Genomic DNA, 24,336 nt, shown 5'->3' on the forward strand with positions numbered 1-24,336 from the left:
ACATGACAGGATAAAAAAAATTTCACGCTAGGGGCAACCTCTCTTTCCTTGTCTAAGAGGGCAACTGTCTATCAATACACAATCTTCTTTTTATTCTTTGATTTAGTAGAAATTTTGAGTTGGCATGGGACAAATACAACAACTTAACTTTTTTTTTTCAACGACATTAAACTTTTTTCTCTTGGGGGCAACTACCGACTACAACACAATCTTATTCTTCTCCTTCTTTTTTAGTTTACTGGCAATTTTGAGTTGGCATGTGACAAATTCAACAAAGACACAAACTTTTGCTCTCAGGGGCAACTGCCGACCATTACACAATCTTATTCTTCTACTTTTTTTTGAGTTTACTGGCAATTTATTGCCTATCTATTTGACATATTGACATATCTGACTTAATCCTGTTCTTTAGCTGATTGGCCCTCATCTACTTGGGTATTTGATCAACTCATCGTTGAGGTATATAAAGGAAAAATCCCTTATGCCCGGTTCACATTATTTCAGTCCAGCATTCCAGTCTAGCGCTGGAATGGCAGTGGAATAATATGAATAATGTGAACCTGTACTGGAATGTAGCATTCCAGTAATCAATCCAGTCCAGTTGACCAGCTATATTTTCATTCCAGCTTGTCCATTGCAGAGTTACTGGATGAGACACCTACAATTTGGAGTTAGTATGGGGTATGCAATAGTTACAGATAGGAAGCTCTTCTTCTTCTTCTTTACGTGCCATCTTCGCGACGAAGTATGGCAATCATCATTGCTATTCTCACTTTTGACACTACAGCCCGAAAGAGTTCAGTTGAGCTGCATCCAAACCATTCTCTGAGATTTCTCAGCCAGGACATTTTTCTCCTACCTATGCTGCGCCTTCCTTGAATCTTTCCCCGCATAATTAATTTTAGGAGTTCATATCTGTCACCACGTGTTATATGACCCAAGTATTGAAGTTTTCTTATTTTTATGGAATCCAGTATCTCCCTGCTGTTCTGTATTCTCCTTAGTACTTCCTCATTGGTTATTCTGTCTGTCCAGGAGATTCTCAGCATTCTTCGATACGTCCACATCTCAAATGCTTCCAATCTATTGAGGCATTCTTTATTGAGAGTCCACGTCTCCACACCATATAAAAGAACAGAAAATACATAACATTTTAGTACTCGCTTTCTAAGATTTAGGCTGAGGTCTCTACTATATAATATTTGTTTCATATTAGTGAATGCACTTCTAGCCTTTTCTATTCTAATTCGGATTTCTTTGATATACTCGTTTGTTTCACTAATGTTTGTCCCTAGATAGTTATAATTCTGAACTCGTTCTATCGTCTTATTATTTACGTGTAGATTTATGTTTATAATATTTTTCTTTGATATAACCATGAATTTAGTTTTCTTTATGTTTAGTGACAGACCAAATTCTTCACTCGTTGCAACAACCTTATATATAATTCCTTGTAGATCTATAATAGTTTCTGCTATTAGTATTGTGTCATCGGCGTATCTAATTTCACATTTGGGTAGGCCATTTATTTTTATGCCTGCTACTTCATCTTCTAAAGCTTTTGAAGATCATCAAAATTAGAAAAGTTAGCTACCAGTGACACATAATGAGAAACGAAAAGTACTTCCTCGCGCAACTGATCATGCAGGGTAAGATTGAAGGAAAACGGGGTCCCGGTAGGCGCCAGATTTCATGGCTTAGAAATATCAGAGACTGGACCGGCCTTGATTCAACATCTTTGTTTTGAGCCGCATTGGACAGAGACAGATTTGCCAGTGTAGTCGCTAATCTCCACTAAAAGAGACAGCATCGCAAGAAGAATAATAGGATATGGGACAAATACAACAAAGATAAAGACTTTTATACTAAAACGGAAAAGTTCCCGGGACTTGGTTGTATACCATATAGTTAAAAAGCATCGAAGTAAAAACTCCTAATTAGTAAGTATAATTTAATTAAAAACCATAAAAATCCAAATGGATTACATAAATTTGTTCAGAACGAACGTTTTCGGACTTGTCAGTCCATCATCAGTGAACCAATGTGCTTGCAAGGTAGGCCCAAGACCAAACAATCGTTTTTTTTTTAAGAGTTTCTTATAAAGATTTTTCTCGCTCAGGGGCAACGGCTCAGCATTACACAATCCCTAAGTGTGATATTTCCGTTATCCCTAGCGATATTTGATCCCCAGCAAGATTTTCCTGGCGAAAAGGATCATCCTGGAATAGGAACTGCATTTGGATGGGGCACAGGCAGTCGAGTATATTTTGTAATATATTTTCAAGAACCACTTTTTTTCTGTTCATACCGCCATCGCCAGTATAGAGCTGGATTATGTCCTCTTGGACCTGTCCAAACCATTGGAATGTCAAATGGAATACCCTTTGTGATTTTCCTTGATCTCTGCAGATTAAAAACGCATGTGCGACAAAGACGGTATAAAAGGCACAAAAGTTAAAACTTTGTGACAATTTTTTTATTAGCCGTCTCAGCAGTTATTTTGAGCAACTAGACTTAAGTACAAATCTTCAAGTAACAAAATGTATTCAATTTGAGACATTAAGGTATTTAATTCTTTTTTTCTTCTTTTTCTATAGACATGACTCTATCTTTTGTTTTTCAATATACCTCCAGTAAGTTGTCGTTCCATCGTTTTCGTGGTCTTCCCACTGATCGTCTTCCTATTGGGGAACTGTCTCTCGCTGTCCGTACTACTCTATTTGCCGTCATTCGGCTTATGTGGTCATTCCATTCTACTCTTCTGTTTCTTAGACATCATGCACATTTCTCTCCATCTTGCCCATCGATCGTATATCTGTACTTCTAGCTCTGTGCCATAGAGTCTTACCATCGATTTTTCGAAGGGTTTTCATCTCCGCTGTTTCGAGCAATCTTTTTGTCCTCTCTGTGTCGGGTCGTGTTTCTGCCGCGTATGTCATTATTGGTCTGATGACTGTTTTGTAAATTCTGCCTTTCATTTCTTTTCCGATATTTTTATTTCTCCATATTGTGTCATTCAGGCAACCTGCGGCTCTGTTTGCTTTATTCACTTGATCTTCCACTTCTGTTTCGAGCCTTCCGTAGCTAGATAGTGTGATTCCTAGATATTTAAACTCCATCACTTGTTCTATTATCTGACCTTCCAGCTCCAGATAATAAATTAACTGGTAATATTTTTGCATTGAACACCAGGGTTGAATAATTTTCTACAGCAGAAAATATTTTTATTTGTTGGATTTTCTGCGTAGCTCCACTGTGAAGACCATATTATGCGTATAATCAAGTACTTTAGATAGTGCTGTTGTTCCACTTCAATTTTCATGGTAGTTAGTTGACTATATCCTCCGCGGAAATATAATTCCTATTTTTCTGTTGTGGTGAAATTAACGTAGTCCTTTATTATTCATAATTGCTTTAAGTGTACTTAACATAAAACGTTATCTTTATTCTGCTCGTATAAAAAGATGAAATTAGGCAAACCAAAAACATTTTAGCGTCCGTGAATAACCTCTAATAGGTGCAAGAAACTCTTGCTCCTTAAAAACATCCCACTTCGTTATCGAGCGAAACTTTTTGCGACCACACTTCGGGCCATATAATTTCCGGCTCTCTTTCTGCTTAAAAGGGTGGATTCTAAACGCTCCAGGATACTCTTCACTTGATTATTTCCCCAAGCACTACGGAGCTTTTATAACGACTGATAAAGTTAGTGATAAATTAGAGTAGGTCAATGGGCTTTTGATGAAAATATAAAAATAGAGAATGCTTATGTGAAGGTTACTTGACTCTAGATGTCTATGATCCTCAATATATCAATAGATTGTTTTAAAGGTGAAAGACGAGGTTAAAATAGAAATATGAAACTGGGAAGTTCTCATCATCGCATCGATTGTAAAAGCTTTCTGTGGAAATTAAATATTGATTAGAAAAGAAAGTTGAAAAATTGTTCTATATTTTTACATATTACCTGTAAAAAACATGACTAATGACGTAAAAAATGGTAGGATCATTGGATCTTTGCGCATGTCTTACCATTAAATTTACCCGAATTAAATCAAAATATTTAACTCAAAGATATTATATCTTCGTCGTAAAAATTAGGTAATGACTAAGAGTGAGCATTATTATTTAATTATCTCGTTTATTATTAACTTTTTACGCATGAATGTACCGTGTGTCTCAATAAGAATGGCTCTCGGCCATATCGCAGGAACCGTCTATAGTACAGCTTTGAGAAAAAATATTTATAACCAATATATATATATATATATATATATATATATATATATATATATATATATACAGGGTGTCCCAGACTAATTTACCCTCGCTATATCTCTTAAACGAATAGAGATTTTCGAATGGGACAAAAGGTGATATATTCTACTTGTAATACACTTTAATATGGCGTACAAAAAAATCAATCCCCTAAATAATCATCCCTTAGTTACAACCCCTAACTTTAATTTTTTTAATAGCACCCTGTATATTTTTTTATAGTTTTGGATGTGGTCTTCTATCGTCTATTCAACACATTTTTTGAAAATAAAATCAGTTCGTAAATAACCAAGAAAATATCAGTTTAGTTTTGTTAATTATGTGTCCCAGACTAATTTATCAAGGCTATATTTCATAAACGAATAGAGATTTTCGAATGGGACAAAAACTGATCTATTACATTTGTAATACGCTTTAATATGGCGTAGAAAAAAAATATCCCCTAAATATGCATCCCTTAGTTACAACCCCTAACTTTATTTTTTTTAAATAGCACCCTGTAAGTTAGGGATGAATATTTAGGGGATGAATTTTTTCTACGCCACATGAAAGTGTATTACAAATGGAATATATCAGTTTTTGTGCCGTTCGAAAATCTCTATTCGTTTAAGAAATATAGCCTGGATAAATTAGTCTGGGACACACAATTTAACAAAAATAAACTGATAGTGTCTAGGTTATTTACGAACCGATTTTATTTTCAAAAAATGTGTTGAACAGACGATAAAATACCACCTCCAAAACTATAAAAAAATATACTGGGTGCTATTAAAAAAATTAAAGTTAGGGGTTGTAACTAAGGGATGATTATTTAGGAGATGATTTTTTTGTACGCCATATTAAAGTGTATTACAATTAGAATATATCACCTTTTGTCCCATTCGAAAATATCTATTCGTTTAAGAGATATAGCGTGGGTAGATTAGTCTGGGACACCCTGTATATATATATATATATATATATATATATATATATATATATATATATATATATATATATTGTTTGAATATGATTCTTGAACCTTAATATATTTTTTAATTTGGGTTTCTTGGGCTTAGGTTCACAAAGAAAAGCAAGCTAGGAGGCGTTATTTAATTATTTTCAGAAATCTAGTTTTAAATTAAACTAGCTATCTGCTTTATTTTAAATCCCGCAACATTTTGAAAAAATGCATTTTTTGAGAAAGCTGGATTGCAAAATCTATTGAACCAATCTTAACGAAATTTACAGTATTGTTTTATTATATCATAAAGTTTTCTTGGGTGAAACATGAAGGTCTAAGTGTAGCATTAATGGTTGAAAAACGTAAAATACGAATACTTGTTGTTTATGGTTTTTTCGAAATGAAGGCTATTTTGCAACAAGTGTGACAATTTTTAAAATTTTTAACCAATCCTATGTTGTAGGAAATTTAATTACGCAACTTTTATGTCAGTACAACTTTTCTCGGAAATGAATACTTTTAAAGTTATAATCAGAAAACGAAGAAAAAATCGATTTTTTCCTTAATTTTTTGACATTTTGATTGTTTAAACAATGTTCCGGACCTTTTTAGACGGAGGATCAATCATTATTATATGAGTTAAGTCCAAGCAATGTCTGCAAAAAAATATGAGTCACCTCTCAACGTCCATCTCAAAACAGATGCGCCTGGACTACAAGAAAAATCGCATATTTCACTTTATGTTTTTTATCACTGCAATCTTCCATTTGAACAGTGTCATTTGTTGAATATTTTATTCCGTCTATCCCGTTTTATGTCTACTGCTATCTTCTATTTTCCTTTGATTTCTAATATCGATTATAAATACCTAAAACATTCGATTCATAAGATTAGTTAAATTCATTTTTAATTTAGTATGAAATTCTCGATAAAATCTGTTGCATACCACCACAAAGTTCAACCGTCGCTAGTGAGTCGACATCATTCAATCCTATCTTTCTACGGAAAAATTGAAAATGTGCCAGGTAATTCTGTTCGAATTTTCGCATGTGTCAATGAACATTACTTCAGCTTTTTACTCGATGCATTATCGGTTTGACGGAAGATTGGCCTGCTTTGTTTGGGTAATTTAGCGAGGTGTTTAGAATGTAGCTGAGTGGAGATGCGAATGAATATGTATCCGCTGGTGAAGGGAAAGATTTATTATTGGTTTTAAAATCCGGTGTATGGTGATATATTCGTAGTCGAAATAATAGTGTCCGAGATACCGGTAAACTCACGAATCTGTAGCTGTAATATTAACAAGAACAAAGGAATTGCAGAAGTTGGGCTCCATAAATCAGTATCTATTTCCTTGTGCGCTAAAATTACTAGTATCTGTAGTCGTTATAGTATTACAATGATTGCATAAATACCAACACAAAAGTGGGGTACAATACTCATATTTTAAAATCCTTTTAGATCAAGAGCTATTGTCAATTATACCATGGCACATCCTTTTTTGTGTATAGTCACTCTTACACAATAAATTCGAATCAAATTATAGATAAATATTATTGCGCCTATCTGTCACAGCCTGAATATCAGCCTGAATTTCTATATTTTTACTTTTATTGGATTTACAATGTTATATCTGCAAAAATTATGAGTTCAGAGAAATAAGGAATAAAAATATCTTGTTGGTGACACAACCCCCTAAAGGCCGAAACCAAATTTGTAAGTAGTAAGGACATCTATAATAATAACCTATATGTTTCCTGCAGCCGATTTTGATGATATACATAGTTATAAACAAATGAAGATCAAAAAACGGTAAATTTTTGCTTTTTTCGTCTATAACCAAAAAGTTAAGCATTATAAACAAATTTGAGAGTAAGAAACTCATATATCGTAGAAAAAAACTTCAATATGGCGTTTGTGGAATATGTCTACCCTTATTGGTTGCTTAGAAAATTGCAAAATAAATCATACATGTTGAAATAAAAATAAAAATGTATACCATTTTTATCCAGTTGCAATGCGAAGGCAAAACAATCTTACTTTTTAATTAGAATACGGAGTGCAGTCCAGTCCCTTGAATCGCGATTTTCGGCTCTTATTGGAGCCTTCATCGGAAAGAACGTAGGCACTGTTCTCCATATTTTAACTGATTCGCATCGAGAGGTTTTCCCACCCATTGCAACTGAAGTGATGATAGTAGGTGGCTAGCGCCATCTGGCATTAAAAGACGAAGTAGTTTTCAATCCTAATAGTAAATTATTAATATTGAAAATATTAAAAATATTATTTGACTTGCACATTGTAGAAGTCTTGGAGGTGTCACCAGGAAAGTGTACCAATAAGTTTTCAATTTAAAAATCTTTTAGTAATATTTTTAATATTTTCAATATTAATAATTTACTATTAGGATTGAAAACTACTTCGTCTTTCAATGCCAGATGGCGCTAGCCACCTACTATCATCACTTCAGTTGCAATGGGTGGGAAAACCTCTCGATGCGAATCAGTTAAAATATGGAGAACAGTGCCTACGTTCTTTCCGATGAAGGCTCCAATAAGAGCCGAAAATCGCGATTCAAGGGACTGGACTGCACTCCGTATTCTAATTGAAAAGTAAGATTGTTTTGCCTTCGCATTGCAACTGAATAAAAATGGTATACATTTTTATTTTTATTTTATAGTTACTCTACTTCGTAGAGTAACTAGGTGCATTTTTCCGTTGGAACTTTACCAGCTGCAGACGGGGGATGTGAATTGCATAGTGTAGAATTCCTTCCCTCTCGTCTTCACTGTAGCATCCATTTGACTTGCAAATTGTAGAAGTCTTGGAGGTGTCACCAGGAAAGTGTACCAATAAGTTTTCAATTTAAAAATCTTTTAGTAATATTTTTAATATTTTCAATATTAATAATTTACTATTAGGATTGGAAACTACTTCGTCTTTCAATGCCAGATGGCGCTAGCCACCTACTATCATCACTTCAGTTGCAATGGGTGGGAAAACCTCTCGATGCGAATCAGTTAAAATATGGAGAACAGTGCCTACGTTCTTTCCGATGAAGGCTCCAATAAGAGCCGAAAATCGCGATTCAAGGGACTGGACTGCACTCCGTATTCTAATTGAAAAGTAAGATTGTTTTGCCTTCGCATTGCAACTGAATAAAAATGGTATACATTTTTATTTTTATTTTTATTTTTATTTTATAGTCGTATTACTCCGTAGAGTAACTAGGTGCATTTTTCCGTTGGAACTTTACCAGCTGCAGACGGGGGATGTGAATTGCATAGTGTAGAATTCCTTCCCTCTCGTCTTCACTGCAGCATCCATTTGACTTGCAAATTGTAGAAGTCTTGGAGGTGTCACCAGGAAAGTGTACCAATAAGTTTTCAATTTAAAAATCTTTTAGTAATATTTTTAATATTTTCAATATTAATAATTTACTATTAGGATTGAAAACTACTTCGTCATAAATTTTGAGTTTTTATGAATATTCATAACTTATGTAAAAATTAACTTAGAACCTTCTTATTACACGGAATGCTAAGACTTTTGGTGCTTAAACCATACCCTAAATTTCAAAGCAATTGGTCAAATAGAGTTAAAAGTTATTTAATTTGTTTATCCCAAATTAATTTTTTTTTTGCAACACTATAAGTCAGAAAATGATGAAGTTACAGCAACACTTTGTATAGTTTATGAAATAAGAAGATTTACACTATTAATTTAATTTAAAAAAAATGAAAAAAAAAATAACTCAAAATATTGCAAAATTACTTTGCAAGAACATGTGAATTAAAAAAGGGGGGCTAATTTCGTCCCTAATTGTCCTAGGACAATTGTTTTTCTTTCTAAATGTGTATAAAAATTCAGTCTTTCTAGATATGAAAAAATAATTTTTCTACGGGTAACGGTTAAAAAGTTATTCTAATTGTTTATAACTAAGCAAAAAAGCGACATGTTTTGCAAAATAATTTTACACTGTTTAAAATTACTTTTTGTCATTTTTCTTAATTAAGTTAATAGTAAAAATGTTCTTCTTTCATAAACTGTCCGAAGTATTACTGTAACCTAAGAATTTTCAGACTTATAGTGTTGCAAAAAAAAAATGAATTTGGGATAAACAAATTAAATAACTTTTAAACTATTCGATCAATTGCTTTGAAATTTTAAATATAATTTAAGCACAAGAAGTCTCAGCATTCCGTGTAATAAGAAGGTTCTAACTTAATTTTTACATAAGTTATGAACATTTTTTGCAATTTTCTAAGCAACAAATAAGGATAGACATATTTAGCGAACGCCATATTGAAGTTTTTTATGTGACTTACGAGTTTCTTATTCTCAAATTTGTTTAATAGTATGGTATAGTTAGACCCAAACCCAGACATCCAAAGTGAAAGTTATCCTCCAACACCAAATTGTTCTATATGGTCCACATAATGTTCAGAAAAAAGTCACACCATTTTGAGCGTCGGGTTTGGGGGGGTGAGGGGGAGAAATTTGCAAATTCGTAGTTTTTTACGTTTTTCGTCAATATTTCTAAAACTAAGCGGTTTAGCATGAACAACCCTCTACACAAAATTGTTCTACATTAAATTTGAAATAAAAAAGGCCCTATGCATAACCCTTCTAAAATGAACGGTTCCAAAGTTACGGAGGTAGTATAGTATAATTGGTCCAAAAAAAGGCCTAACCCAGACATCAAAAGTGAAAGTTTTCCTTCAACGCCAAACTGTTCTATATGGTCCATATATTGTTCAGTAAAAAGTTACACCATTTTGAGCGTCCGGTTTGGGGGAGATGGGGGAGAAGTCGGTAAATTAGTAGTTTTTTTAGGTTTTTCGTCAATATTTCTAAAACTATGAGAAACAAAAAAGATTTAAAACAAAAAAGGTTCTATACATAATTGTTATAAAATCAACGGTTCCAGAGTTACGGAGGGTGAAAAGTGTAGGTTTTCGATACTTTTTATATTTACCGATTTCTCCCCCATCTTTCCTCCAAACCCGACGCTCAAAATGGTGTGACTTTTTTCTGGACATAATGTGGACCATATAGAACAATTTGGTGTTGGAGGATAACTTTCACTTTGGATGTCTGGGTTTTTGGTATAGTTATATTATAAATATTGCCCAAAAAATATAAAAAGTATCGAAAACCTCGACTTTTCACCCTCCGTAACTCTGGAACCGTTGATTTTATAACAATTATGTATAGAACATTTTTTGTTTTAAATTTCATGTAGAACATTGTTGTATATAACATTGTTTACGCTAAAGCATAGTTTTAGAAATATTGACGAAAACCGTAAAAAAACTACTAATTTACCGGCTTCTCTCCCATCTCCCTCCCAAACCGGACGCTCAAAATGGTGTAACTTTTTACTGTACAATATGTGGACCATATAGAACATTTTGGTGTTGGAGGAAAACTTTTACTTTGGATGTTTGGATTAGGCCTTTTTTTGGACCAGTTATACAATACTACCTCCGTAACTTTGGAACCATTCATTTTAGAAAGATTATGCATAGGACCTTTTTTATTTCAAATTTAATGTAGAACAATTTTGTATAGAGGGTTGTTCATGCTAAACCGCATAGTTTTAGAAATATTGGCGAAAAACTTAAAAAACTACGAATTTACCGATTTCTCCCCCCCCCCCCCCCCCCCCAAACCCGACGCTCAAAATGGTGTGACTTTTTTCTGGGCATTGTGTAGACCATATAGAACAATTTGGTGTTGAAGGATAACTTTCACTTTGGATGTCTGGGTTATGCCATTATTTGGATCAACTATACTATACTATAAAATGCTTTACTTTTTAATCAAACACGAAAAAAGCGAAAATATACCGTTTTTTGATCTTTATTTGTTTATAACTATGTATATCATCAAAATCGGCTGCAGGGAACATGTAGGTTATTAATATAGATGTCCATACTACATAAAAAATTTGGTTTAGGACTGGAGGGGGATGTGTCACGAGAAAAATCTTATTTCTCTGGACTATATGGACTATCAATTCTTAAACTTTTAGATGCTATATTAGTACAAGCAAATAAGTAAAAAAGACCCTGGTCGGGGTTGTGATAAACTCAGGTATCTGAATTCTTTAGGTATTATAGGCCTATAAAGCAAAAGCTACACGCTTTTGCAGAGATATCGCAGATTTTGTTAATTATTAACAATTTAATGTCAAAAAAGCTTGATTTTCTTGTTTAACACATAAAAAAAGATGATTGCTAAAAGTATACCCTATTTTAAACCGCTCCAAGCAATAAATTAATTTTACTACCTTCAGCAGTCGCCACTTTAAATTTTTTTGTGTTTTAAAAGACCAAGCTTATCAATTTTACCTCAAATAGTAAGCTTGTTAATGGTAAGCAAAAATGGAAAAAATAACATTTTTGACACTGAACTGTTAGTAATTAAAAAGACGCCAAAATCTCTGTAGAAAACGTACAGCTTATAACTACGTAGAAAACGTACGTAGGCGTACAATAAATAAAAACAATTTTCTGATAGCTGGATTTGTCACAATCTCAAGAGAAATCTTTTTTCCCTGATCTATGTGGAAATTTATTAGTAAGTAGTTTTTAGGAAAAAAATTAAATAATTCGGATAGATTATCTCAATGCGGCTGTAGGGTATTAAAAAATCTTTACTGCGCTTTCCATTTCTATTTTTTAGTTTTAGTCCAGAAAGCCACTGCGCATCCGATAGGAAAAATATTCCGATTCGGATTTATTGCACAATCTTACTCAAAAAGGACCCTTTTTAACAAATTTGCATGTTGCCAGAACCAAAAGTGGGTCAAAAATTTTTTAAACGTTTTTTTTTTGTTTTTTTCCTAAAATTATTATTTTTGCATGGAACAATGTTTTTTCAGGTTTTTTGGATCATTCCAAACAGAAAAGGTCTTTAGTGACTTTTCTCTAAAGTTGATAGTTTTTGACATATAATCGATTAAAAATTGAAAAATTGCGAAATCGGCCATTTTTAACCTTCAAAAACTATGTGAAAATCTTCAAATTTGAATGTTGCCAAGGTAGGCAGATATTCTTTAAACATCGATTGATGAAATCCCGAAGAGTTTTTTGCAATACAGTATTCAAAACTCCTTTGTTTTTAATTTCTAATCACGCGTGCGCGACACTATTTCTCATTCGCTATATAACTCGCTATCGCTCATTCTGCAAACTTTCACATGCGTGCCTTAAACGGGTACTTTTAACACTTATATCATAAATAACTATTAATTAATTATAAAAAAAACATCTAGAAAGTGATACCGTATTTAAAGCAAAGTAAGTTTTTAATGTTGGTGTTTTGAAAAAGTCATATATTTTATAAAAATTGAAGAAAATCTTCTGTGTAAAAGGTATATTTTCTTACTGTAGTGGTTACAAATCTCCTTTTTTAAAGTTTTTAGTTGAAAAGTGTTCTTTAGGTTGACTGGAACATTTCCTGGAGTCTTCACTTTACAAAATTTAGAAAAAAACATTGTTGTATATGCATTGGGAGATGAATCATACATCCAATTTAAGAGTGCATCTTTTAGTGGCTAACCGCATGTACTGAGGAGCCAAGTTGACCATACCGTCAACATTAAAATCCATAAAGAAAAATTTCCTGCAACTGGCTGTATACCATTAATTACAAAAATTGAAGAAAATCTTCTGTGCAAAAGGTAAGTATATGCTTTTATGATTAATATGCGTAAAAGGTATATGATTTTATATATTTTATACTTATTAGTTTTGGTAATTACAGAATAAATAATAATATTATAATATCAAGCCGTTTAAGATTGGTATTAAAGGAATTTTCATTATCTACAGTCTATAGCTGCGCTGTTTTATAATTTTGGTTTTCGAAATTGCGGAAGAGAGAAATTTGTGTAACTTCATGTAAGTAAATATATTTTTTTATTTTATTTTACTTTTTTATTAATTTTTTCATTATATTATACAAATAAATTGATTATGAATACGTGCACTAACATTTAATTTAACACGTATTTGATCCTTATTTTATACCTTGAAGACCATCGCCAACATGAAATTGGTGCCCAGCGACCCCTAAAACCTTCATAGTAATGGTTATTGACTGATTTTGTGTGATTATACCATAAAACTCCAGGCGACGAGTTCCACCCTGGGCACCAGGTACCTTGAAGCCCATCACCGTCATGAAATTCATGTTCAGCGACCCCCAAAACTCCCCGAGTAATGGTTTTAAATGATTTGTAATAATTATAACGTAAAACACCAGACGATGAGTTCCACTTTGGGCGCCAGGTACCTTGGAAACCATCGAACACATGAAACTTTTGTTCAGCGACCCCCAAAACCCTCAGAGTAATGGTTATTGACTGATTTTGGATGATTATAACATAAAACTCCAGGCGACGAGTTCCACCCTGGGCACCAGGTATCTTGAAGACCATCGCCAACACTAAATTCGTGGCCGGCGACCCCAAAAACCCCCCGAGTAATGGATATTGACTGATTTTTAATGATTATAACGTAAAACTCTAGGCGAAGAGTTCCACCGTGGTCACCAGGTATCTTGGAGACCATCGCCGATATGAAATTCGTGCTCAGCGATCCCCAAAACCCCCGATTATAAAAATTCAACTCATTTCCATCAATGTTGCCCTAGTTCTAAATTTTTCATTTTCACCTCTTCGAGATGCACTTTTAAAATGCATTTTCTTATGCACAAAAATTTTTGCCCTAGATGAATTTAGTTCACAAAGTTGCCTGACACTCTCTCTAATCGAATGCAAAAAGTTGCATGACGATTCATCTTACTGCACAAAATTCCTAGGTTTAATGCTTCGTTGCTTCGTCTAAACTTTTATTTTCAATTTCTTTTTTGTCTGCCAAATCGTAAAGTCATGCACACCGAAATATGTTCTTGAATCGCAGAGTAATTTACAAAAGAAAATGAGAACAGCTATTGACCGTTTCTCACTACGCTCAAGCGCGCTGGAGCAAACTTGCTGCAAAGCGAGTCGAAGGTAGGGAGGTAGGGGGATAGTGTTAAATATCCCTACCTTCTACTAACTTTGCAGCAGGTTCGCGCCAGCACGCTTGCACGTAGTGAACAACGGTCAACAGCTGTTCTTATTTTCTTTTGTAAATTACTCTGCGATTCAAAAAGATATTCCGGTGTGCATCATTTTACGATTTGATAGACAAAAATTAAATTGAAAATAAAATTTGACAATATTCTAAACGCGATTTTCTCAAAACTGCTTTATTCAAAGGCTGTAGACATAGTTACTCAAAAACTACTTGATCGACCCACCTGGAATTTTGTATATATTTTCTTTAGACATTCCTTGAGGTAACGCTGTCGAGATATTTTTTGTTTTATGCTTATTTTTTGTTTAACAATAATAAATAGGTTGATTTTCACCATTTTTTTGCAAAAAAATCGTTGTTTTGATTTCTGAGTGATATCAAAAAGTCAAAATTTGATAAAATAAAAAAAAACTTGACAGCGTTACCTAGAGAAACTCATAAGCTAATAAAATCTTTTCGAACTTTTGTTTACCATGATTAAATAATGAGTTCTGATAAGTCCACCGTAAAATCAATTGTTTTTTAAGGTGTCTTTAAAAATTTGCCACCGTTGGCTTATTTTTCAATATTTTTTCTTTTTTTCTTGAATAATCTATGAATTGTACTAAATGTGCCTATTTAATTTAAAAATAAAATATTTCTACCATACTTACAAAAAAAAAGGTGATTGAAATATTGATTTCAACCCCTACGACCCCCCTTACGGATCGCTATGACACGATTTTGATAGGCAACCCATGCTGGAAATATTTGTCTATGTATAAAATTTCATAAAAAAAAATGTTTCATCCGGTAAGCAGATGGGTACAGATCGACCTATGTATATTCGGATCTTAGACTATAGGTATTTCAAATCATCTTGAAACTGGATCCAGTCAAACAATAGAAAATTCCGGATCCGAACTTAGTTTTTTAAGAAAGTTCAAATAGATATGTATATTAGATAGTAGATAGCAGATAGACAGTTCTAGATTAATAGTACAGTCGAACCCGCTTATTGGAATAGCCTTCGTGTCAATCAAAAGTATTCCTATAACGGGGATATTCTAATACGCGACCATTGGTGGCTAGTAGAAACGTTTGCAGACTTCACATTTCTATTCCTTAAACCGGGATATTCCTATAACCGGTATTCTAATAAGAGTATTCGACTGTATATAGATATGTATATTACGGTATAGCGCAAGATGAATACACGCGTCTCGATTTTCGAATGACGCTAAATACGATTTTAATCCCGTCAAAATTCCATACCCCAAAAATACCGTGCAAGTTCGGCAAAGCGACCTCTATTTCTACGCTCTGTACTTTTATTCGCACTTTTAATTATATTGGCCAATTATATTAGTCCTGGTTGCTGGATAATTGTCAAGACCATAGTCCAAAAAAATAATAAGAAGAAAAAAATAAGATGCAGGTTATGTTTAGCAAACGTAAACAATTGTATGTAGTAAATAAAATCCGTTATTAAAATGCAGTACTGCAAGCAAAATACAATTAATTAAATTTACCTTTATATAATAATTGCATATCATATCAATATTGTGGAGCAATATATAATTTTTCTGAGTCAATGACAGAAGGTATGAAATATACGTCAATTTGACAATTTCAATTGACAATATGAATTATTTAAGATAGTTGCAATATTTCTCCGCGACTCGCGCACGGTCGTTTCTCGTTTCCCTTTCCAAGTACTTGCACACCGCGAATAGTCCGTTCTTTAACGGTAAAATATTGCAAAACCTCTAAATTTTAAAGAACCGCTTGGATTGACATGAAATTTGGCATACCCATAGCTAACAAGTCAAAGAAAAAAAGTGATATTGTGCCGATATGTGCTTTTGCCCTGGGGGTGGTTTTCACCCCCTCTTGGGGGTGAAGAAATATTCGTCCAAAGAAAGTCAGGAAATGGATAAACTGGATAATTTTAAGTAACTTTTGTTTTATAGAGTTTTTTCACTAAGTCTATACTTTTCGAGTTATTTGGCAGTGAATATGTTCATTTTTTCAACAAAATAACCACGCTTTTAGACGGTTTTTCGCAAATAACTCAAATAGTAAGTATTTTGTCGAAAAAATATTCTTAGAAAAAATATAGCCTGTAAAAAACTAAAAAAAATGGTGTATACATCACGTCTTTACACCTAGTAGAAGCAGAGTTATAGCTAATGAAAAATAGCTTCATATTCGTCAAATTCCAAATTGAATACTTTAACGTGAAATAACCAAAAATGAAGCACATTTCGGGGAAAAACTCATTACAACTTATTTAAAGCGTTTACAAAAGGCTTCATTTTTGTTTAATAAAAAAAATTTCTAGCATCAAAATTAAACAAGTTACGCTCAAAATAAAGTTAGTCCCTTTTGGTTCTGATAAAAAAATTGAGAAAATCACCCCCTAATTAGTATCTTAAATGAACTTAATCGTTACGACTTCACAAGTTTCTTGACTCGTGTATATATTGTTTATATGATCTGTAAGTTTCATCGGTTCAAAGTCCTTATTATTTAAAGGGCTGTTGTTAAAAGGGGTTGAACCAGTCACTGATCACGAATGTATGCAAATTTAGAAACACCAAATCTTAATAAATTTTTGTCTAACAGAAAAACAAAAAATTACATGATATTCAGAAAAGCAAATCTGACCTTTTTGGTTTTTCGAGATTTTTGGTATCTCTAACAATTTTTAAGTTATTTTGAAAAAAAGCATGTTTTTCAAAATTTTAATTTTTAAAAATTTTACTTTGAAACCAAATTTTTTTAAAAATAAGCACTTTGAATCGATGAAACTTACAGATCATATAAACACAATATAAGTAAAATAATTTGTGGAGCGGTAACGATTAATTTCATTTAAGTTGCTAATTAGGGGTTGGTCTTCCCGATTTTTTTTTTTTTGCAAAAACAAAAGGGACCAACTTTATTTTGAGCGTAACTTGCTTAAATTTAATGCTAGAAACTTTTTGTAAAAACAGAAATAAAGATTTTTTAAAAACTTTAAAAAAAGTTATAATGGGTTTTCCCCAAAAAGTGCTTAATTTTTTGGATATTCCACGTCGAAATATTCTATTTGAAATTTGGTAAATATGAATCTATTTTTCATTGGCTATAACTCTGGTTCTACGAGATCCAGAGACCTAACGCGTACACCATTTTTTTAAATTTTTTATAAGCTATATTTTTGCTAAGAACGTTTTCTTCGACAAAATACTTACTTTTTGAGTTATTTGCGAAAAACCGTCTAAAAATGTGGCTATTTTGTTGAAAAATGAACATATTCACTCGCAAATAACTCGAAAAGTGTTGACTTGGCGAAAAAGCTCTATAGAACAAAAGTTACTTAAAATTAGTCAGTTTACCCATTTCCGGACTTATTTTGGACATATATTTTTTCACCCCCAAGAGGGGGTGAAAGTCACCCCCAGGGCAAAAGCACACATCGGCACAATATCACTTTTTTTCTTTGACATGTAAGCTATACGCATGCCAAATTTCATGTCAATCCAAGCGGTTCTTTAAAATTTAGAGCAAAAACCGTGAAAGAATTGGAATCTTTTTAGCCTAGAAATACTCGCAATTATTTTTTTTTAATTTCCCAACAGTCTATCGGTGAACGTAAATTAATATACATAAATTATAAAAAATCTACGCGATATTTTCACGCCATTCATGATGAAAATATACATGAAGCCACTTTGAAGAAATATTTTCAGAATTGTTAAAGCTATACTTCATAGGTACACTTCACTAGACACTTAACTTAATTGCAAACTTTTCCATTAATGTCTGTAACATGTATTCTAGAATAATTAGGCTCCTACTTTTGTTGGCAACATAAGTACCGACATTATGTTACAAAGGCTAAAACGGCGCATCCTATGAGGATCGTATGTATGCAAATTAAAAAAAAGGAGGCCACGTTTTACTACCACTGTGTATGCGTCCAGGATGTTTCTAATGTTCTAGATAATAGCCGGAGGAATTCAAGTCATAAATATTCAGAAGGCTAATTGTTAAGGGCTGTAAAGAAGACACGTCGTATAAAATTTATTTGTGAATTATAGATAAGAAAAAAACTGCTAAACGTGTTAAAGTGGAGCATACAATATTCCAGCTTCCCGCTGCAAAAGAGCTGATATGAATATTGCGTGGCGTAAAAATGTATTTTTCTATGGATGCTATACAATGTTCAACTTCTCTCACTAATTCAAAACGAACAATTTCTCATGCAGTGAGAAAAGTCGGCCATTGCAATGAGAAATATTTTTTCTCACGGGTTCTCGTACGGTTTTCCATATATGATCGCCGTTTTCATGGTAACATGCACAATAGGGTGCATCGAAAAAATAAAAGTTGGAAATGTTATATCTAATAGTGTGAAAAAGTTGCTAGTGTTATTTTTCAACATATTAGTATTTTTAATTTTTTTTTATAAGCGAATCTTCTGCTCCCCCAACGACCTTGAATTTTACTAAATATCTGATTTTTATGGAAATTTCAAATTATATTATTTGGAATAAAATATGTGCTAACTCGATCTAAGATCAATTAAAGAAATCTTAAAATGTTGTCAATTACAAATTTAAACGATACTTTGTTATTATTGTTGTTTGTAAATTAAAGATTTTAAAAATAGATAAACCAGGACCATGGGGAATAAAATCGAGATGTGCTGTGGACCGCCCCATTTTTGGGCAACCATCAAATATACCTGAAAATGTTTTACCGAAGTACAAACAAGCGATAAAGTTTTGTGGTTGCAAGCGGATAAAAAACTCAGCAAGAAAGAGCCAGAATTTTCTGGTATTGCCGAACAGGTTGCAATTAAATTGGAGGAAATATGGAAAACGGCTTTAATTCCAATAATTTAACATATAAGAATTATTCAGCTTTTAAAAGCCTATCATGACAAATATATGAAACTTATGAAACCATTTAAGAACAGGCAAAACAGTGAATTTTACAAAAATAAAATTCAATGCTTTAAGAACAAAAGTAAAACTACACGTTTCGATCTTGCAGCATGCAAATGTGACAGTCTGATTACCTAATTGTCTTTGTAGCAAATCTCAAAAAGTGCCTCTGAATGAACGCGAATTTATATCAATCAATCAAAGAGGTCCCAGAAAAATGGTGATAAGCTCGATTGATAGGGAAAACAAAAACAAATATAATCAGAGATAACAACGGTAAAAGAAGATAGTTACCGACGCAAAGACAAAACTTTAGCTCAAGTAAAAGCAGTACCAAGTTTTATTGTCAATCGATCGTGGAAGAACACATAACACTTGTGCATGAGCCAGGGTGAAATATTTCGGATATGAGTATCCCCTGTCTGGCATATCAGAAAGTATCAAATCCAGCTACTGCATGTGACGAAACAGTCTTAAATACTGGCGTTAAGGGTGATGTAATACGGCTGTTAAAAGAACATCTTAAAAAACCGCTTCAGTGGTTTGTATGTCTGCGACATTCAAATGATCTACCCCTTGGGCCCTTGGACATCAAAAGAAGTTTGCCAGTGACCAAATCAAAAAACGTGAGGGTCTTCAAACTTTCTCCTATAACAATTTTTATTCAAACGACTACTTTGAGTTAATTAACTAACAAGAATATCACCTTACAGAACCACCTATATCTCTAGATTTTCGAGTGACAATCTGCGAGATTTTATTAAGAACCCTAACTTAGACCCTTTTAACATTGAGATTGAGAAATATCACTACCACAAACAATGTGTAGAACGATGTGTCAAGCTTGTGACACAAGCTTCTCTAGCAGTTTGTGGAGCGTATTCGAGGGATGGGTTTATAAAAAGTCGAATTGATTCCAGAAAAACTATGCCTCACTATGCTAAATCGGAAGACATCTTCGAATAGAATGCTTTTACCATATTTTTTTGTAATTTTTTTATACCTAATTTTGTACTTTGCTTTATATTTATTTTAGTATTAAAAACTTGGGTGACGTCAGGGAGACGGATAAGTTAGGCTATTTTGTTATAAAAAGAATATTTTAGTATACTTTTCTTAAGTTAAATTTTTAATAGCCTTGTGAAACCGGAAAATACATATTTTCCAATTTAAACCGAATTTATTTATTCAAGTTCTATAAGCTATTACATTTCCCTTACAAAAAAAATTCGCATATTAATGTATTTTTTAAATTTTTTAGTGGGGGGCAGAAAATTTTTTTATTTCTACGCAATTTTACCAAAATACTAAATAGTGTGTTAGGCAACTTTTGTGAGCTATTACATTTTCGTTTCGAAATAAATTTTTTTTTCGTCTGTTAACATTTTTTCAAAATTTTTAATTGTCTTGGGGGGCGGGGGCAGAAGATATTTTCCAATTTCAAAACAATTTTACCAAAATACTTAACAGTTGATTGGGCAACTTTTGTAAAGTATTACTTTTCCATCGCAAAAAAAAATTTTTCGCCTTTTTCGATGCACCCTAATGCACAATACAAACACAATTAATGTTGTCAAATAAAATGTGTTAGAGCAAAACTTACCAGGAAAGTTCTATTTTCATTAAAACCCACAAGTAGGTAGATGTTTGGACTTCCTCCATTTCTCTAAACTCTAAACTGACCACTTAATTCGGCTTTTTCGGCACGTACAAGCCAAATTCTTGTAAGTGGCTTCCACGATTATTTTTAGATCCCTTTCCGTTTCAATCTCGGGGTGTTTTACTTTGTTTTTTATTTGGAGATGTCACGCACGATAAGGAAATAAACTTGCCTGGAAAGATTACGTCGTTGAGTTAAAATTTGTATAATAAATTCTGGAATTTACGATAGTATGAAAGGGCTTCCATCGCTCCTAATTACTACCAACTAGCGTAAAACGTTAGTAGTTCGTGACACGATTTAGAGACTAATGTTTTTCTTTGTACTTAGCCGAGGGGGAGTTTTATGTAAAAGGGAAAAGTTTTATGTAGAGAACTTGTTTACTAAATTAATAAATGTCGCACGGTGGTAAAGCCTCATCACCAAGATTTATTTTTGTTGTGTAATATCTTCGTAGTTAAACATTAAACATTTATTAAATCTACAATCTACTGTAACGTTTTCATTAGAACTGTATACAGGGTGATTGATTAGTGGGGTAAAGCTCAATAGATCCGCTATAGTAATACATAGCAATAAAAGTTAATAACAAAAATTGTAACCAACTTTAAGCTTCACATTACAAAATTAGTTAGAATGTTACACTTTTAAAATGTTCAATAACATCGTGGCAGACCAAACTTGTGTTTTTTCATCTTCGATTATTTTTATAAACGAAATCTTCTTAACTTCCTCATTACAAACTATAAAAGTCTGTTATGTTACACAGGGTATTTACAAAGTTATAACCAATTTTTTATGAAAATCGTAACAAGTTAAGCTCCCTGTATAAATAAAAATAAGCACAACAGCAATAGTTTATTGGTGCCATATTTTTTGTCGATTATGAAAATTTTTATATTACGCATATTATAAATTAAAAAATATTACTAATTTTCTTTATATCGAATACAGGGTGAGTCAAAGCGCAAGTACATTATTTTCTCAGTAATTTTAACTGGAACACCCTGTATTTTATGTCACTATCGAAAAGTACCGTTACTGTACTTTAATTTTATTTTAATATTCCCTATGCCTAAATTTGTTAGTTTTCGAGATATTTTCATTTTTCAGAGCAAATAATTATTTAGGGGTCTAAATCTTTCCAAATTTTAAGTAAGCCATAACTGAATTTCTTAAAAATGATAATTTAAGATTACTGATTATTAATCCGGTAATCAATCTAACAATGTAGCAAATAAAGAAAGAAAAATAATTTATTAGTTATAAATTTTACAAAAAAAAAACACAAACACAAAATACAACATTTTGTGAAAACCATTAAAAACTACTTTTGTATGTAAATGTAACAATGTAACAACATTTTTGAAAAATTGAAACGCTACTTTTAGTAAAATATTTTATTTAATTACATAAGGTGTTCAAAATAAATTGAGTGAATGAGTTACACTACGAAGCATTTGTAAATTAACACTTTGAAATACACTTTGTATTCTATTTTTCATCTCATGTTTTGTTGGAGGCCTTTTATAACCTTCACTCTTAACGTAACCCCAAAAAAATCAGACCAGTTTATTAAATTTTGGTGATCTGGTTGGCCACGCTATTGGTCCATTGAAATATAAAAATATCTCGAAAACTAATAAATTTAGACATAGGGAATGTTATATACAAATTAAAGCACGATAATGGTTCTTTTCAATAGTGGCATAAAATACAGGGTGTTCCCCTGTATATCAAGAGACATCTTATATGTTAGTTCGTTCAGAGAACGTCACAAACACCCTTACCGGTTTCAAGCTCCAAGCTTCAAGCAATATAAGCAATTCATATTTTAATCTTGTGGTAGGGGAGCCCAGATAGACTTATTCAAGTTTTTTTATGTATTTTGACCCGTAGAACACGAATTTTTTGGGTAACAGTTGATCCGGATGTCGATTAGATTGTTATAAACAAAGAACTTGAGGAATTACATAACAGCGATTTTTCGTAAAACAAAACTTTTTTTCATATTTTTTGGGTGATTCTCAGCAAAAAATGTTCTTACAAGTTTTTCCGTAGGATTCATAGTTTTCGAAATAAACGCGGTTGAACTTTCAAAAAATCGAAAAAGTGCAATTTTAAACCCGAATAACTTTTGATTAAAAAATAAAATAGCAATTCTGCTTACTGCATTTGAAAATTCAAGTCAAGTTCTATCGGTTTTGATTATTTGCATTGCTAAAAATTAATTTTTTTATTGTAAAACAAAGCCATAAACACAAAGCTAGTGTTTCCCGTGCCCAATGCATGCGTTTTAATGTACGTACTTTACGTAGAAATTGTATGTATGCGCGCCTACTCGTTCGATTTATAATGAGAAATGTATTGAAAACATCATTCGAGCACTATGTACTTATAGCTTTGTTTAACAAAAAAAAATAATTTTTAGCAATGAAACAAATCAAAACCGATAGAATTTGACTTGCACTTTCAAATGCAGTAAGCAGAATTGCTATTTTATTTTTCAATCAAAAGTTATTCGGGTTCAAATATTGCAACTTTTCGATTTTTTGAAAGTTCCACTGCGTTTATCTCGAAAACTATGCAACCTACGAAAAAACTTGTAAGAACATGTTTTGCTTAGAATTACCCAAGAAATACAAAAAATGTTTTATTTTGCGAAAAATCGATGTTATGTAATTCCTCAAGTTCTTTGTTTATAACAATCTTATCGACATCCGGCTCAACTGTTACCCAAAATATTCGTGTTCTACGGGTCAAAATACATAAAAAGAACTTGGGTAAGTCCATCTGAATTAAGGAGGCCGTTATACCCCCACTGGCGACAGGACTAAAATAAAAAAAAACGATTTTAATGGAAAATTCTTAAATCCTCTTATTTTTTACAATGTAGAAACTTGAAACTTTTACGGATTGTAGCTAATGATATGAACTATACATAATTTCACTTTTTACGTTGATTGTTTACGTTATGCTTCATAAATAAACAATAAAGTTTCAAATTTTGAACGCTCATATATTTGTTTATATATAAATCGGTGTTTATTCGTGTCAAATTTCAATACGATACGAAACAAAACTTCAACCAAAACTCGAATTCAAAAAATTAATAATTCAAAAAATATCGTAGTCTTAGAAAAAACCACCGGTAGAGACCTTTTGATTCAATTAACATTAGAATGCGTTTTGTGGTATTAATTAATTAAACGCTTTTCTTTAGTTCAATCGTTTGGGTCAAATCTTTGGACGTTAATTTGACTGCCTTTTCTTTAACGCAAATGACTAAAAATTTGCAGACATATGCATTTGCGGGAACAATACACGAATAGTAAATAAATTTTTTTTGTATATTAATTGTTTAAATAAAAAAAACCTTTTTAACGGAAAATGCTTAAATTCTCTTGTTTTTACAATGAAGAAACTTGAAACTCTTACAGATTGTAG

General features: G+C 32.4%; 1 protein-coding gene across 2 annotated transcripts in view; it reads right to left on the bottom strand.

The window, feature by feature from the left end:
- Window positions 1-24,336, bottom strand: part of LOC114331564 (dystroglycan 1) — a 1,301,763-nt gene that overhangs the window by 502,952 nt on the left and 774,475 nt on the right. The window lies entirely within an intron of this gene.

The sequence above is a fragment of the Diabrotica virgifera genome, chromosome 2 (genome assembly GCF_917563875.1).
Source record: "Diabrotica virgifera virgifera chromosome 2, PGI_DIABVI_V3a".
Taxonomy (NCBI): Eukaryota; Metazoa; Arthropoda; class Insecta; order Coleoptera; family Chrysomelidae; genus Diabrotica; species Diabrotica virgifera.